At 39.2% G+C, this 18,949-nt stretch overlaps 1 protein-coding gene across 3 annotated transcripts in view; it reads left to right on the forward strand.

Annotated features, from left to right (window-relative positions):
* Nucleotides 1-17,038: 17,038 nt before the first annotated feature.
* XPO1 (exportin 1) overlaps nt 17,039-18,949 on the forward strand; it is a 75,797-nt gene continuing 73,886 nt past the window's right edge. Inside the window, exons 1-2 of one of the 3 annotated variants that reach the window (XM_070932218.1) lie at nt 17,039-17,191; nt 18,359-18,384. The gene's annotated coding sequence lies outside the window, so the exon portion shown is untranslated. Of the gene's footprint in view, nt 17,192-18,165; nt 18,385-18,949 lie in introns of those variants that run through there. The other 2 variants (XM_070932219.1, XM_070932217.1) reach the window with 2 other exon arrangements.

Genomic DNA, 18,949 nt, shown 5'->3' on the forward strand with positions numbered 1-18,949 from the left:
TGGACTAAAATAATTAGGTACAGGGATATATTTAACAAATTGGGAAATCTAAAAACGAAACAAGAATTAGAGCATGATTTGAATAGGGAAGTACAATGGTGGACGTATTTGCAAATCAGATCAAAATACACAGAGGACACAAAGATTAATCAGATACAATTGGAACAAAACAAATTAGACAAAATTATATATGGAAAAGACCAAAAATTAATTAGTAAAATTTACAAATTTTTATTGCAGTATAAAATGGAAGAGGAAACTGTGAAGGACACTATGATTAAATGGGCAAGAAATATTAATCGCACGATAGAGTTAGAGAAGTGGGAAAAGATGTGGAAAATAAATATGAAATTGACAGTATCAATGGCATACAAGGAAAATCAGATGAAAATGTTTCATAGATGGCATCTCCCACCAGCTAGAATAGCAAAAATGTTCCTTGGTAATTCACCGAAATGTTGGAAATGCCAGAATAATTATGGAACATACTATCACCTCTGGTGGACGTGTCCGGTGGCAAAACAATTTTGGACTAAGTTAAAAAACTATTAGAGGATATAATACAGAAACCTGTAAAGGGAGAGCCAGAGCAATTCTTATTAGGGATTCCAACAGAAAACTATACAAAAGAAATTCAATATTTAATATTACATATATTAACTGCAGCCCGCATAATATAGCGCAAAACTGGAAGAAGGAATATCCACCAACAGAAGAGGATTTAATCAAAAATATCCTTGAATGCGCAGAGATGGACAAGCTTACAAAGGAACTTAAGGAAAGAGAGGACTCAGATTACTATAGAGTATGGTTTAAATGGTATGATTGGTGTGAGAAAAGGAAAAACGAAAAAAAGGAATAAAGGGGGAAAAAACGGGGAATGGAAATAATACTCTATTATTTATTTTTGTGATAATATGGATTGAATGTGCTGAAGATCAAAGTAAAGAGAAGTTGACACAAAGGAAATTAGATTATTTAAGTAGATTAAGATAAAGTTAGAATTTATGTAAATAATAAGAAAGGATCACCTTAAACGAGCTGTTAACAATGGAAAAATGATTTGTATACATGTGCTGTTTGTTTTGTGTTTATTTTTAATGTATTCAAAATAAAAAACTTTTTATAAAAAAAAGAAAAAGAAAGAAGAAATTCATATGTCTCAGAAGTAGTAAGTGTCCATGGGTTTTGTGATGTCCAGACAACTAATATGAAAATGTGTGAAGTGAAAGAGTTTTAGGCATGAGCTAACAAGGAAAATGAGGTTACTGTTTAACAATCAGAAAATGAGGTTCGTGGGTACAGGCAAGAGTAATATTAAAAAAAATCTTTTGGATGTATTGGATTATACCTCCCACTATCTCCAGCAAGACTGAATGATTAAAAACAATTAGTCTAATTCAAGATTCTGATATTTTGGCTTGGACCACCTTAGAGACTAATGTTTGTAACCTAGTTTTTGCTTTTCATTTGTTTCCCACTTGCTGTAGAGTTTGTCTCCCAGTTGATGTTAGGATAATTAAATTCCCCCTTACTACAATGGTGTGTTTCCTGCATACCTTAACTGATTAGAAAAAAGTTCATCAATTCCCTTTGCTTGGTTGGGTGATCTATAGTATACATGTATAACAATGTCATTTCTTTTTCTTCTAATTTTCACCCAAATGCATTAAAGAAGGCTTTCATCCATGGTGCTGTGTATTTCTATACAGGTGTAGTAATTTCTTACATACAGTGCAACTCCCCCTCCTCTTTGGGGTATCTGGTGGTGTTTTTTGTTTTTTTTAATTTCCTTCTAGCAGTACATTCCAATCATAGGCTCCATCCCTCCAAGTTTCAGTAATAGCAACAATATCTTCTATGCTCTTGCTCCTATGTACTATGATTTTAAGATCACCTTGTTTGTTCCCCATACTTTGAGCAATGGTGTATATACATCTGAGCCCTTTATGACTGTCTTTGTGTTTGCCTCCTATTTCTTCTGTTTTATACCCTTCCTTCTCACCACTCCATTTTTTGTTGTCTGATTGGTTATTTTGGGGCTTATGTCTCCTAATGATTAATCTCCCTCCCCTTCCAATTTTACTTTAAAGCCCTTTGGATAAGCTGAGCCAATTATTTTCTAAACACATTCTTCCCAGTTCTTGTGAGGTATAATCCACCCCTTGCCAGAAGCCCTTCCTGTAGGTAATGTAAACCATGGTCTAGGAATCCAAAGTTCACTCTATAGCACCATCCCTTCAGCCAGTGATTTACTTCTAGAATTTTCCATTCCCTCATTAGATGTTGACCTTCTGTTAAAAATACAGATGAGAACATCATCTGTGCTCCTAACTGTTTGGATTTCCTGATATTGTTTTCGTTGTGTCATTTGTCCCAACATAAGCTGACCAGATTTTAAGATTGGTAAAGAGGGACACAATTGTGGGCGTGGCTTATTTTGTGGGCGTGGCTAGCTGGTCATGTGACCGGGTGGCCATGGCTATGTGTATAGGGACTACTCAGAGGGCTGAAAAAAGTCATTTCTGACAGGTCCTCGCACTTTTGACTGGTCCTCACACTTATGACCATCCTCACATTTATGCCCGTGCAGCATTCTTAACAACCATGTCACTCATTTCACAACTGCTTCTCTTCACCATGGTGATAAGACTGGGCAAAAAACGTAAAATGTGAGGACAATCGTAAGTTTGAGGACTGGACAAAAGTGCGAGGACCAATCAAAAATAACTTTTTCAGCCCTCTGAGTAGTCCATATGCACAAAAGGACTAACCAGAGGGCTGAAAAAAGTCATTTCTGACAGGTCCTCGCACTTTTGACTGGTCCTCACACTTATGACCATCCTCACATTTATGCCCATGCAGCATCCTTAACAACCATGTCACTCATTTTACAACTGCTTCTCTTCACCATGGTGATAAGATAGGGCAAAAAACGTAAAATGTGAAGACAGTCGTAAGTTCGAGGACTGGTCAAAAGTGCGAGGACCAGTCAAAAATAACTTTTTCAGCCCTCTGAGTAGTCCATATGCACAAAAGGACTAACCAGAGGGCTGAAAAAAGTCATTTCTGACAGGTCCTCGCACTTTTGACTGGTCCTCACACTTATGACCATCCTCACATTTATGCCCATGCAGCATCCTTAACAACCATGTCACTCATTTTACAACTGCTTCTCTTCACCATGGTGATAAGATAGGGCAAAAAACGTAAAATGTGAAGACAGTCGTAAGTTCGAGGACTGGTCAAAAGTGCGAGGACCAGTCAAAAATAACTTTTTCAGCCCTCTGAGTAGTCCATATGCATAAAAGGATACAGCAATAGAGAGGGATGAAGGAAGGGAAGGGAAATTAGAGTAGGAGTGAGGGTAAGAGAGGGAGGAAGAGAGGAGGAGAAGGAGAAAGGAAGAGGAAGTAGGGAGGAGAAGAAGAGGGGGGGAAGAGAAAGTAAGAAGGAAAGAAAAGAGAGAGGTGGTAGGTTTGAGGAGAAAGATTGCTGTACAATAAAAAAGATGAAAGGGAAGAAAGCCAACCCCAAACAAATATAAAGATATTAAGATAAAGAATGAATGGTTAAACTTTAAAGAATAAAAGAGAACAAATATGAATAAATAGCAGTAATTAGAAACACACATACAAACAAACAATTTATTTTCTTTGAACAGAGTATTTGGCCGGTTCACAAATTTAAACAGTGTTTAGTCACTTCAATTAAATTTACAATTTCTATATTTCCTTTTTGCCATATTTATTCCTCACCTATTTTTGTAAAAAACCAATATTACCCTTCATCCTCATCTCTAATCTTAATCAAATTCAATTTTTCCCTTCTATTCTATATTATACCCCTTTCCATTGTCATCTATTTTTATATCCATCCTCACATTGTTTAATTATGTAATTATTTAATACAGTTGTTTAATACAAATTCAACATTTTAATATAAATCAATTAGTTATAAAACTATCTTTTTTGTATATTAATCAATATGAACATGAATATTCCAATTATTTCCATGCAATCCAATTTCTTACAAATCAATTAATTATATTTACCAATAATAATAAACCAAATAATTTCCCCCATATATTCCTCTGAACCACAATTTAACCATTTCTGCTTTCAACACAATATACAATTAATAGTATCTCAATTATTACAATTCCCTAGTTAAATACAGCTTTTTTTTCTTTTGTGTTTTAAAATCTTGAACTCTCCTCCTAAATTTCCCATTGTTTGCAGTTTTTCACCTACCTTTTTTGGGGAGGAAAAATAAAAATAAATCTCTCTCTGCCTCATTTTGTCACGTTGCACCAAAGATCCTGGTTTCGGTTTCGTTTCTGCAGCTTAGCTAGGGGAAAAAAAAACTGCTTCAGGAACTCTTCACACTGATTGCCTGTAGGGCGGCCCTTTGAAGCCCCAGGCAAGAGTTTAAACAGTTTTTTTTTCTTCTAGCCATCAGCTGGGGCTCAAGAGGCAGCGGGACTCAGGAGGCAGAATGAAAAATCGGGACTTTTTTGAAATGCCGCGGGACGCGGGACAAATTGCTAAAAATCGGGACTGTCCCGCCAAAAGCGGGACGTCTGGTCACCTTATCCCAACATGAAAGAATAGAAATAATATTCAATGGATGATTATTTTGATAACCCTCTCTCCCAATCTTTGATATTTGCACCTAGGAGGCAACATATCTCACTTGATAAATTGTCTGGCCCACAAATTGCAGATTCTGTTCTTTTAATAAGTGAGTTACCTATCACCAACAAATGCCTTTTTTTCTTTAGGGAATATCAGCTACTTTCCTTCTTATAAAGGAAAATATTTATAGCTAGAGTTGAAATGAAAAGTCCTTGGTGCTCTCTGAGTTTTGTTTGGGGTTTTTTGCAGACATTTCATTACCCAAACTAGATAGTCTCATCAGTGCTAGTGATGTTACCTAATTTGGGTAATGAAACATCTGCAAAAAAAACCAACCAAGAACTCTCACTTTTTTTCTTGTTTCTGCAACACTTGATGAAATCCTTTCTTCAGATGCCTGCATGTTTTCTTCCTGGGGGAGGCTGTGAAATCAATTACTCAGCTCCAGTAGGGCTGGACCTGACTGGATTAGAATACACAACAGTTTTCTTGATATTTTTTTTTTACCTCTGAGTGACATACTGCCATCAGTTTAACTCTGTGGCTCCATTATTCCAGGTAGTTGTTTGTTCCTTTCTGTGTTTAATTTGGATATAAACTTCTGCTTTTACTAGGAGTTCCTCATCTTCCTGGCTGAATCTCAGTTTCTCATTTTCTTGGTTGAATCCCAAGCTAGTTTGCAAATCACTATGGGGCTAATCTGTTTCCATGGCAATGTTATTCTTCAAGAAAGAAAGAAAGAAAGAAAGAAAGAAAGAAAGAAAGAAAGAAAGAAAGAAAGAAAGAAAGAAAGAAAGAAAGAAAGAAAGAAAGAAAGAAAGAAAGAGTTTGATGTTAATGTAAAAAGAAATAGAAAAAAAAGTAAATCCAAGCTTCTCTCCTAATAATTCACTTGGAGTAACAATAAGGAAAAGGTTCTGTGTAAGAACCTTTCCTACTTTGTCTTCTTGAGACTGCCTGCACAATGGCATGATGATTGGGGCTTCACTTTCACCTCAGCGAAGACTGCTGAGTCTTCAGAGCAGCTCTTGCCTCAAGAACTTGGTGGGACTGAGTCAAGTTTGGTGGGAGCCTGGAAAGAGTTCTGAAGAGGCTCCTTCCTTGCGAATAAGGAGTAAAAAGTAGGTTTCACACATAAATAGCCACCCAGTACACAGGGTATTGCCCCTTAGCAATGTCAGATATTGCCTGCATAGGATGCACCAGAGACTAGAAGAGGTTAAGTCTTTACAGACATCACATGTGACTATATCAGCCAATGAACTCTCTTATTCGACTCTTACCTAGAAACCACTTGGATATCTTCCCTTTCTTTTCTCTCTCTCTCTCTCTCTCATCTATCTCTCAGCAAGACAACACATGGACTTCTCTCTCCTCTCAACATCTGAGTCATACAGTTAGGGTAAAAATGTAACAGGATACCCTGTTCATTGTCGTATGCATGTATATATTTGTAAATAATAAAAACAACATTTTGAACCTAAAGCTGTATTGACCAAATAACTTCTTCATAGAACCAAATGAGCACGACCATCAATATATATCTGATTATTATATATATCTAGCAAAGTAGCTAGAACTGGGGGCGGAAAGTGGGTGGGTGATGGGAGAAGGTAATGGGTGATGGGAGACAGTTTAAAATCCTAAGGGCTTTGCACCTTCAGGGCTTCAGGGTGACTTGAGGCAGCACCACAGAGTTGAGGGGTGAAGAAATGAAATTGGGATGGGGAAAGGAAGTAGCGGCCTCTTCTTCTCTTTATTCTCCTCCTCCTCCTCCTCTTCCTCCTCACTCTCCTGCTGTCCTTTTTCTCCATCTTCTCCTTTTCTTTCTTCTTCTCTTCCTACTCTTTAGCACTGCTCCTACCATTTGTATATTCTTCTTCTGTTTTTCCTGCACCTTCACTTCATTCTCTTCCTCCTCCTTTCCATTCTTTTTCTTCTACCTTAGTAGTTGCATGAGAAAAAAATGCTGCACATTCATCAGTAACAGGTTCCCCAATACCGTGCTGTTACTGACACTGACACCATCCTTAAATTCTTCTCCTTCTTCTCTTCCTTCTCCTTCACCTTCACTTTATTTTTCTCCTCTTTCTTCCATTTTAGCAGCTCAATTTTCATGAAGTTATTTGTATACACTGGATCAGTGAAGGAGTGAAATAAATAGGTGTAGGGCACCTTGATCAGAATGGGGCAAAGTCAAAGGAGAAAAGTTTTTTCTACTCTACCACCAGAAGTGGGAACTGTTCCAACCCTTTTGGCCTTAAAACTTGGTTTTACCAGTTGGCATGGGGCCACGAGAAGATGTTCAATGCTGGTGATGGTTAATAGGGTACTGCCCATCTCCTTGGTTCTGGTTTTTTTTTTTTTTTTTTTTTTTTTTGCCGTTTTAAATTTTTAATGTGCATAGTTTGAAATTTTGTTTTTCTTTTTTTTATGCTAGGCAAGCTGCCCATATTCACTCTATTGGGAAGATGAGTGGTATGGTTAATAAATAAACAACTAAATCAATGCAGGTAGTCCTCGAGTTATGAATGTAATGTAGCCAATTACATTCATAGCCCGAGGATTCATTGGAGTGAATCATGTAATACTTGGAGAGGTTATTGCTTAACTTCAAACAGTCACTAAGTGAACTGTCATAACTCCAGGATTAACTGTAAATATCAACATGCCAACCAGCTTAAAGAGCAAACTGATTAATCTGTGTACACTACCTGTGCTTGATAATATAATTGTGACATTTGGATATTAAATGTCAAATCAGTGTAGAAGCTGAAAGTTGACCAAAGCACTGAATGGTAAACATCAATATATAACTAACTTTCTAGCTCGTCCCCCACACCCCCCGCCCCTGCTGCCCAGCTGATTTCTGCGTCGCCCCTGCTGTACTCACCAGAGCTGCCCAGTAATGGGTTTCAATTTCATCTGCTACCGGGTCGCTCGTGGGCGTGCATGCGCTCGCGCATGACACTTCTGTGCATGCACAGAGACGTCTGGGCAAGTGGGCGGAGCCTCCCATCGCTGCTACCGGTTCACCCAATCTGGGGTGAACCAGTAGCAACCCACCACTGGAGCTGCCTGAGTTGATTAGTGGCATGTTTGAAGCTCCGTTTTAGTCCCAAAGGGGCGTGGGCGCACTCACAACCAGCAAACCCATTGTGAATGTTAAGTGCAGCCCACCTCTGGATGTAGCTATAAAATTCTTTATAGGCATTAAAAGAACAAGTTCAGATTTAGATAAACGTAATCTTCAGTTATCAAACTTCTGCATACCTTGAAGTTTGCAACAAACTTGTAAGGTTGTATAGTCACATAATGGTTAAGATTGAGCCTTGAATTATGGCAGTTTGATTTCTGTTATGAATTTACAAGGTTGCTTTAGGCAACCTGTTATCCCACAATCTCAGGCCCCCCCATGCAATATATAAGAATAAAAGTGACCTACTTCATAATAATGGGAGGACAGAAAAGTGGAGACCTTGATGATATAGATGTTCTCACCGCGGACAGGGGATAAAGAGTTATTCTTCAGCAAAAAAACCAACCTTGAAAATTTCAAGATACTAAGAAAGATGTCTAAAAAAGATGTTGCAGAATCCCCTGCTGTTGACTGATTCTAGTGATTTGAACCGAAGTCTGTTTTCATGATTATCAGATTTATTATTTTCCATGTTTCATGATGTTTATTATAAGGCAATTGAAGTCACTAAGAAATACATTTTTATAATGACATTGGCAGCAAATATCAAAATGAGCGAAGAACTGTCATGTTTCTGGATTTTTGCTATTATAAATCCAAGTTACCATGTAGATTTCTGCAGGAATATAAAAACTCAGGTGTATTTGCCAATTGTGTGCCAACGTAATAAGGAATTAATGTGAAGACAAGGAGAATATTTTAAGGGTATAATCATTAAGTAACACTAAAAAATGCTTAATCATGCAAATGCTGCATGTTTTCCATTTAAAATTGCCTTAATCACCACCAATTGTCAGTTGTGGAGCTCTCCTGAAAACAAGAGAGCCTCCAAATGCTCACTGCAAGAAATAGATCTTCATGGTTTTCCTGAACATTTATTGAAGAAAATGAAAAGATGTAAATTATGTAAAGATACGGCTATCTAAAATGCATGTCCCTAGACAGCCATATTTCTATCCATAGGAAAAATATCTGAACTATATAAACGTTCAGAAATACCAAGATAGATATTAATACTGAAGCGATGTTCCCTTTAAGTTAGGTGTAGATGCAACTTCATACAGATAGTAAAGTTGGTCCACAGGGCAAAACATAATACACACAACAAGTTATTATTGCCAATACTTTATTCATCGTGTCTTCCTGTGATTACAGTAAATCCTGAGATTCCAGCATTCTGCTCCCAGTACCTGCCTTACATTTTGCTGGATGGGAAGACAGCTACAAACCATTACTGTAGCTCCTGGTCCATTCTGGCATGAGATTGGTGGAATTGGGACAACATCATGAAGTTCATTGGCTTGTGCTGCTACTACCGTAATTAAACCAAATGCATTCAGTTGGTGAAAGAGGATTGGAGAGTTGTCTTTGGTTGATAGCAAGTTGGCCAAATTAAGGTTATTTTGTTTGATAAAATATTGGAATACTCTCCTTCCCTAGATGAGACAGATTCCCTCTCTTGGCCTTCCAAAAAGGCATTAAAACATGGCTCTGTGACCTTGCATGGGGAACCCACAGGGGCATGCAGCTGTGGTTAGTGTTCTGAGACCCCTCCATTTTTAACAGGTTTTAATTATCCTTGCCTTTTAAATTTTAAGATGCTGTTTTTGTATTTTAACATTTTATTGTACATTGCCCATAGTCCCTATCTGAAGGATCTGGGTGCTGTTCTGTCCCCGTCCCACACGCACACACACCAACAGACGTCCAAGAGTTAAAAACCAAACCAGCCGACAAAATCCTTTTCCTTATGATAACGGAACTTGGCAGCAACCTAGTGGATGCCTGCCAAGGGTTTATTACTCACGAAGGGAAGAGATAACTTCTCTCCGCTTCTGGTACATCAAAGTAAAATGTTCAATAATTACAGAGTAAATTAAGTCCAAATATAATCCAGCAAAGCCTATAGCAAAAGTCCGGCAATGCAGAATGGCGTGGAAGATTTCAGCTTTGTTCGTCACAAGGCTTGACTGGCCACCACGCTCCCTTTTATACCCTGTGGGGTGTGGTCCAGTGACTCAGCCTAATCTCTGGCACGCCTTTTCTTCTGTTGCACGTGCTTATCTCTGCGATGCTGTCGAGGATCCAGCCAAGACTCATTACTCTCATCACTGTCCACCTGTGGCTGTGTGGACGTGCTTGGCGCCGGCCCTATCTCTTGCCCTTCAGTGGACACCGAAGGCATTGCCAACGAGGAGGGTCCTGGAGAGGGAGGCCTTGTCAACTCCTCTCCTTCACTCTTGGATTCCTCTCCTGCCGATGACACAGACTCAGGTAACAGAGCCACAACAGGTGCTTCAAAAATGTGAAAATAAACAAATAAAATAGTACATATGTCAGTTGAAATCTGAAGCAGAAAATGCCTCATTTTTATTTTGTTTAAATACGTGTTGTAAATTCATAATGATTTTTACTAAAATGTGTTAATTAAACTTAGCAACCATGGGAAAATGAGGAAAAATTCTCTTATATCCACATATACTATGGAAGAAAACGCAGGGAAAAGTAATAAATGACCAATTTTTACAATAGAAAAAGTATAAAAAACAGCATGTGCAAAAAACTGTAAAGGAAACAGCTATTGATAAATGATCTAAAATATATCCAAGTTTATTAACAACTAAAATTATTTAAGGTAATTAGAATACAAAAGCAGAGTTTCAAAAAGAAATTCAGAATTCTTCACAAAATACCATGTTTGTCCCAAAATAACATCCGGTCTTATTTTTTGCCACCAAAAAAGGCACCAGGTCTTATTTTCAGGAAACATCTAATTATGGACTCACCTCGCATTGGTGGCACCAACAGCCTCGCCCAGGAGGCGCCTCCTGCTGGCCCATTTCTGCAACCATTTGCCACCACTCACACACGTCGCCCTTGGCCTGTTTTGCTGTCAGAGGCCTTCCAGAAAGGCCTTGGCAACTGAGAAACAGGCTTCAGATTGACACATGCAGTGGCTCCTGACTTCCGTTTCACCATCAGATGCCTTCTGGAAAGGCCTCCGCAGCTGACAATAGAGCTCTTGATCGATCCAGGGCTCCTTTATCGGCTGCAGAGGCCTTTCCAGAAGGGCCTCTGACAGCAAAACAGAGGCCAGGGGTGACAAATGCGAGTGGCAAGCAGCCACAAAGGTGGGCCTGCAAGGCAAGGCAAGTGTTGGGGTGTGTGAGGCCTAGTAAGTAGAGGAGCTCCACCCCACCTCCGCTCTAGTTCTTTATGCATGCACGTGGCCCCATCTCATGCACCACCGGAGTGGACAGAGTCTTAACTAGGGCTTATTTTGGGGGTAGGTTTATATTGGGCAAACATGTAAAAATCAAGCTAGGACTTACTTTCGGGGTAGGTTGTAATTTTGGGGAAACACGGTAGTTGGTGTCCTGATGGTCCTCTGGAGGGAAGGAATTACTATAGCAGGTTTTCTCCTGATTTTTTCTTATTCCTCTGGGATCCTTTTTTTAGAGGTTGGCAATTGGGAGAGGCAGGCAAAAATAAACTAAAGGATATCTGGAAAATATTTTAATATCACATAAATGGGAGCTGAGATGTTAATAGACAACTCATTTGTTGAGCAAATTCCTATTGATAAAGACAATTTATCAAATTAAGTTAACAGAGGAGCTTCTAGGCCAGGGCTGCCAAACTCCCAGCCCGCAGGCTGAATGTGTCACACATTGGCCATGCCTATGCCTGGTTTAGCGAAGGCGGGGGGGAGAGACAACACCATGATGTGAGTTTGACACCCCTGTTCTAGGCAGTGATTTACAGAATGCCCCAATATGTTTAGCATCATATGTATCACCAGGCAAAAATATTCCTCTATTTCCCCAAATCTTTCTTTGGTTTGATTTGCCTCTTCTATATTGGAATACCAGATATAGTTTCCCTATACAATTTATTAATTGCATGTTATTCTTTCACAGTTTTGCTTTTATGCTTTCATAATTTCTTTACATTTTAAATAACATGTAATACAGTTAGGGAGCTTCAGTTATTGGGAAAACTCAAATTCAATATTAGGCTGCTGCAAAAAAAAAAGGCAAATTCTGTGAAAGAAATCACTTAGAAAAAGAAGTAACTACAATGGAAGAGTTATGCAAATCTGTGATGAAAGACACAGAATACTTTTATCTCATAATGCAGAATTGAAGAAGCTGCAAAACTGCAAAATAAACTAATCACGATAAACTTGCAAAATAAACTAACCAAGAGCAAAATTACATTTGAGCTAGTTGAACGTATAACTATAGTATTTTACCTAGTATGAACTTGACCTTGGAAATCAGAATCATCATTAAAGCTTAACGCATTGTAAGCCGCCTTGAGTCTCCGGAGAAGGGCGGCATATAAATCGAACCAATAAATTAAATAAATAAAGCTGAGTGATTAGAAATAAAACATAGCAAAATGGATTGCTTCTTCTAAATGCAGACAATCTATGAAATTTATAGTCCTGGTGGCGTAGCAGACTAAAGCACTGTTATTAACAGTGTTATTAAGACCAGCTGCCTGCAATTACTGCAAGTTCAAATCTCACCAGGCTCAAGGTAGGTAAAATGAGGACCCAGATTGTGGGGGCAATAAGCTGACTTTGTATAAACATACAAAAGTATGAAGGCTATTGCTTAACGCATTGTAAGCCGCCCTGAGTCTCCGGAGAAGGGCAGCATATAAATCAAATTTTTTTTAAAAAATTTATTCCAGAAGGTAAACTGCGTATCACTAACTTGACAACTTAAAAAAGGATGAGAATTCATAGAGAATATACCTGTTGAAGTTATCATTAGGATGTGTGAATTTATTTATTCCTCCAAAATCACCATTAAATCACTATCACGCCAAGTCCCCATTTTATTTAACTAACATAAACCAACTCTTCTTCAGCAAGGCAGACACTGAGCAGCTAGCAGCCCTGTTTTGTAAGCCTCACTACAACAATAGAGTAGGGAAAGAAGAATAAAAAGACAGGGAACCAATTAATGTTGTAATCCTTTCAATTCTAGATAGCTGAAGTTCTTACAATTGATCAAGTCTCAAAAGAAAAATTCTAATGCCAAATTATATTAAAGGGAAGTTAGAGGGAAATAAATTAGGGAAAGGGTTTAGAGAGGAAATAAAATAGAACAGAAGAGTTGGAAGGGACCTCGGAGGTCTTCTAGTCCAACCCCCTGCAGGAAACCCTACACTACTTCAGACAAATGGTTATCCAACATCTTCTTAAAAACTTCCAGTGCTGGAGCATTCACAACTTCTGGAGGCAATTTCCAGAAGTTCCACTGATTGTTCTGTCAGGAAATTTCTCCTTAGTTCTAAGTTGCTTCTCTCCTTGATTAGTTTCCACTCATTGCTTCTTGTCCTACCCTCAGGTGCTTTAGAGAATAGCTTGACTCCCTCTTCTTTGTGGCAGCCCCTGAGATATTGGAACAATGCCATCATGTCACCCTTAGTCCTTCTTTTCATTAAACTAGACATACCTAGTTCCTGCAACCGTTCTTCATGTTTTAGCCTCCAGTCCCTTAATCATCTTTGTTTAGGAGTCTCTTTGTACGGAGTCTCAACATCATTTTTTTACATCATGGCGACCAAAACCAAATGCAGTATTTCAAGTGTGGCCTTACCAAGGCATTATAAAGTGGTATTAACACTTCACATGATCTTGATTCTATCCCCCCGTTTATACAGCCTAGAACTGTGTTGGCTTTTTTGGCAGCTGCTGCACACTTCTGGCTCATATTTCAATGGTTGTCCACTAGGACTCCAAGATCCATCTCACAGTTACTACTATTGAGTAAGGTATCACATATACTGGGGATAGGTATAGAATGGGGAAAGAATGGAGACACGAAAATATCTGAATAACTTAAATGAGAACAGAATTACTACTAATATAATGTAATATTTATTAACCTGGTTAAATAAGAAACCTTTTATAATATTGAAGAAGCTTTAATGTCCATCAAACATAAAAGAATAGCAAAAACATGGAAATTACACAAACCTGATTGTATTTTTCTCCAAAATACATGTATCAAGCACAGGAAAAATCATGCTTCCTCTTTTATATAAATGGATACAAACTGGTAAACAGATGCAAACTTCAAAAGAATCTAAAGCTAGAGCTGTAGCCCTTTGGATATCAACCAGTATAGATTTTTGTTTGCAAATACAGCAAAAGTAAGTTTATTTTTTTTAAACATAAGGTACAAGAAATGATGTCAAGTTCAACCAATCATCCAAAGACAATTTTACATTCTTTAAACTTTCTCCAGAGGTAATATTGTTATTGGAAATATTTCAGTAGGGTTATAGATATAAACATGGATTGTTTTAATCATATATCTGAATTTAAAATATAGTAATTTCTTAGATATAAAAAGTTAGTTAAAATATGGTTGACTGATACTTGGTGAGAAAAGAATACTACAGGTAGTCCTCAATTTGTGATTTATTATCACAATTGCAATCAGAATTCCTTTTCTAACAATGTAGTCAGAAAGCATTATATCACATGACTGCATTGCTTAGCAATAGCAATCCTGGCAATCTGTTGTTGTCATTAACCAAATTCCACAGGTGGTTAGCTGAGGACCCACTGCAATCCAAGAAATTCCAGCCTTGGTCTCTCCCACAGGTAAGGGATTGCATCCAACTCCCCACACCTGCCTACCTTCCCATCGCTATCCTTTTGACTGCCTTGTATTCTACTTGAGAGACAACAAGGTATTATGAAAAATACTATGAACTTTTGATAAAAACTCTCAATTATTAATGTAACAAAGCAATATAGCAATTATATTTTCAAATGTTAATTTATTAAGACTATCGCTCAAAGGCTTCATTAAGGGAAATTATTAAAATTCTGGCTGTCATCTCAAACATATCTACAGGTAGTCCTCAACTTACAGCAGTTCATTTAGTGACTATTCAAGGTTACGGCAATGAAAAAAAGTGACTTATAACCACTTTTCACAAAACCATTACAGCTTCCCCATGGTCACGTGATCAAAATTCAGGTGCTTGGCAACGGACTCATTTATGAAGCTGCAGTGTCCCAGGACCGTATGATCATCTTTTGCGACCTTCTGACAAGCAAAGTCAATGGGGAAGCCAGATTCACTTAACAATTGTGTTACTAACTTAACTACAATGATTTACTTAACAACTATGGCAAGAAAGGTCATAAAATGAGGCAAAACTCGCTTAACTGTTTTGCTTAACGTAATTTTTGGGACTGAGATTGTAAATTGAGGACTACCTGTATTTCACATCATTTTTAAAAAATGTAAAATTCACCATCTGATTCTCACTAAAGCAATTATCCAGAAATATCAAAGATACTTAATAGATTTATACATCCAGGAAAAATATTATATATAGAAACACTAATTATTCAATATTTTCCAAATTGGCTTCAGAATAAAAATAAGCATTATTAGCTTCTGGCTATTCAAAAAGAATTATTGTGCGTAAAATATCAACAACCCTTTTTGTATAGAACATGTGCAGTTCGAAAGCAAGCAATAAATTTATTTTAGTAGTCACTTTTTTATGCCATTTTTTTTTTAAATAAATTAATTAACAATACCAGGAGCAAAGCAAGTGTTGGCAAAAATATAAGAGACTTAACATATGTACACCTGCGGGTCGTGTGCAAAGTTCAAAGGTTTTATAAAATGTTTGGCATATGCAGATTTTAAAAACAGGAATATTGCATTAGACCACAGGTTAGCCTTATTAAGTAAGCAAATTTAAGAAGTTGCACAAAGAATTGTTAATAGTTTCTTATTAATTGCTAGCCAATTTATAGATCTTATAGATCACACAGGAAACGTTAGAATCTTTTAACATCGGTTTGGATTCTACAATGTTGGCCAATAGACATAATTGAGAAGTTGATGGGGAGGGGGAAAGTAAGGCTAAGCAAGTTTGGTATAATTTTACTCAATATGCACAAGGTGGTATTTATATACTCCTAATGCACTAGCAATCCATGATCAGATATTAGTTTAGAAATAACTATTGAACAACGTATTCTGTACTTATTAATATAGTTAACATATTTGAAAGTTCTATTTGTGCAAGAAATATTATTAAACTATTTTAGTATTTTTTTAGAAAAATAAAGACATGTGAAACCAAATGGAGAAAAAGAGCAGAAGAAAACCTCTTGAGGGAAATGTGAGGTATATAATTCAAACAATTCAAATAAAATATAAATATGGCACATTCTCGAACTAAATTTCCACTAAGCCAGTCTTGGCAAGTCTGTAGTCCAATCCTCCTGGAGAATACCCGTTGAGAAAACTGTTTCCATGGCTAAACACAAAAAGCTCGAAATCAAAGAGCACTTTCCAGGCTCAAACGCTAAGCCTTAGTGACTAAGGTATAAACTGATTAACAATGCAGGTGTCGCAAGAATCCTCGACGGTTTGGCAGATCAACGTAACAACTCTTTCAGAAAGAAAGGAACGCTCCACGGTGATCTTAATTTCCAAATGCTAAGAACCGTCGCCTCTTGAACTACAGAGTCAGCCCTCCTTTCTTCCTTCTCTTCATCTCTACCCGTCGCCTGATCAACGCCTTTCTCCTCAGCATCTTCCACTCACAATTCAATTACGACGCCCCGAGCTCTGCCGTAAACGGTCTCCTTCGCCTCGAGCTCGCCTCCTGACGTCATCTAAAGCTGCCACCCAATGAGACGTAAGGCTTAAGTATAGAACCAGTCCTCGTGAATGCTATTTGAAGACATTGGGGCATGAAGGGAAAAAAAAAAAGGTCGAGGCGGGAAGAAATAGAGGTGGGGATGGGGCGGGACAACAATAAGAGAGACGGTCCTCTTGCTCCAATAAAAAACAGGCTACTTTTCCTCCTCTCTTGCCCTTAAGTACGTTCACTCTTCTCCACTCCTGTACTGCGGAAAGAGTAAGAACGAGGGGGGGGGGGAAAGAGCTAGGCTTCCCCCACAAGGGCTTCGCGCGTTCGAAAGGGGTAGTGTAAGCAAGATGGATGTCCCGATTAACCAATGAAACGCCGAGATCTATTATTTGCCTATAACCCCGTTAGATGGTGTATGTGTGTATGCGGATCCCCTTCTACTTTGAAGCTCCCTCCTCCTTTCCGTCATTTCTTGGAGCCAATGGGAAGGCAGGGCGGCTTGGGGTGGAGGCTTTCCCCCCTCCCCTCCCGCACGCTCGGAGGCGCCATGGGCTGAAAACTAAACCGAGATGGAATCTCCCAGTCTGAACCGGTTTGAGCCGGTTCCGAGTCTGTGGCACTAGAGGAGGAGGAGCGGGAAGAGCGGAAGGAGAAGCAGCAGCAACGAAGGAAAGCGAGAGCCGGGGGGGAAACGAAAGAGCGAGTGAGAGCGAAGGGGGGATTGTGTCCGAGAGAAAGAAAAGCAGTCGCCCCACGCACTCGGTTCCTTTGCCGCCTTTACCGTGTGGGGAGGGGCGGGCGGGCGGGCGGGCGAGCGAGCGAGAGAGGAGGAACTGCTGGAGGGCGCGCGTGTGCGAGGAAGCAGAGCGGGGTTCATTAAGCGCAGGAGTGGATTGGCAGGAGGAGAAGCAGGGGTTTAAAATAGAGAGAAGGGACGGGGTTAGGTATGGAAGTGAACTGAGGGGAAAGCAACCCGTGCAGTGTGAGAGCGTGAGGAAAGAAAGGGGGAGGCAGCTCAGCCAAAGACTGGCCGTCTGACTGACTCCCGAGAGTCGGGTGGTTGAAAAGTGCTTCTGAGTTTTTAAAAATTTAGGGACTCCCAAAACAGGCGTGGGGGGGGATCTAGCCAATTGAGCGTTTTCTAGCTTCCCCGCCTATTTAATTTTGGAGTGGGAAGGAGCGTGGTGTGGGTGTGTTGTAGGCCCCTAAATTCCTCCCCCCCCTCCCAAATTGGCAGATCTCCCTCAACTTAAGCGTTCAGCCTGACTGCCTACCTGAATAAGGGAGTCTCCTTAAAATCGCTCTGTTTTAATATATAAGAAGTATTATTTATGTGAGGGGGGGTGTAGAAACGCCCCCTCCAACTTAAGGTTTTAAGGAAACGGCGGGAGAGGAAAACCGGTAGAGTACCTTCTTTCTTGCCTGGTGGAAGAACTTGCCTCGAATCAAATCGCATCCCCACCCTCCTTGTGTGTCTTTTTGGGGTGGTTGGAAAAGGGGGTGAATCTTGGGTACACATTTGAATGGACGGCCAAGCCCTGGTTTTTTCTATGGGCGAATTTGTAACTTTAAGAAACAGAAAGTGATTTGTGTGTTGTTGCCCTCTCAGCCCTTCTTTTTTGTAATTCACCTCTTCCCATCCCCATTTGTTAGTAAGTCGGAGAGTTGGGGGGAGGGTGGGTGGGCTTTGAATGACTTTTGGACTGCTTATGAAAAGAGAAAGATACCTTTCTTTTGTATCTGTGTGGTGGGGAGTTGAGAAGGAAGGAAGGCTGGACAGATCTCTTCACTCCTCCTCCTCGTGCATTTTAGCTTTGCTTGGATTTCTTTTTTTTTTTTAACTGCTCCTCTCCACTACTTGCCTCTCTAGAAGGAATAGTTGTGATACTCAATTAGGTAAGTGAGAGCTTTCAATTAATGAAAACACGTGCATGGGACATTAAATTGGAAAGGGAGGGAAAAGAGGGTTTGTTGAAGAAAGTTGGGGTGTAGAGGAAAGCAATGCCCGGAGAAATCAACTGGAACTCTTGTGGAAGGGGCTGAATGTGAAAAGATCTACTGGAAAGATTGCTTTATGCTTAGCAATTCCCAAATGCATTTTAGTTTTTATTTGAAATAATGGTTCTCATCCCCCTAGGCCTAAACTGTATACAGTAAACTGTGTGATAATCTTGTCGTTTCCAAGGAAAACAAAAATGGGGAGTGCTAAGTACGAAGCTTTTTCGTAATATAGAGATATAAGCGGGTCGTTCTTGAAGACTTGTACTTGCACCACATGGAAAGCAGAAAGAGAAAGGGGCGTGTATCTCAAAGAGACATAGGGCTTCAATAGGTGCCAGCTTTGGAGCAAGACGAAGTTCAAAGAAGATGCTTGGGAAATCGGAAATAATAGTAATCAGACAGGGAAGGAAAATGTAGCAGGTTCCAGCAACCTAGGCCATCCTTGGAGCATGGCGGTGGG

Source organism: Pituophis catenifer, unplaced genomic scaffold (genome assembly GCF_029215685.1).
Source record: "Pituophis catenifer annectens isolate HBS135680 unplaced genomic scaffold, rPitCat1.0.hap2 SCAF_1, whole genome shotgun sequence".
Lineage (NCBI taxonomy): Eukaryota > Metazoa > Chordata > Lepidosauria > Squamata > Colubridae > Pituophis > Pituophis catenifer.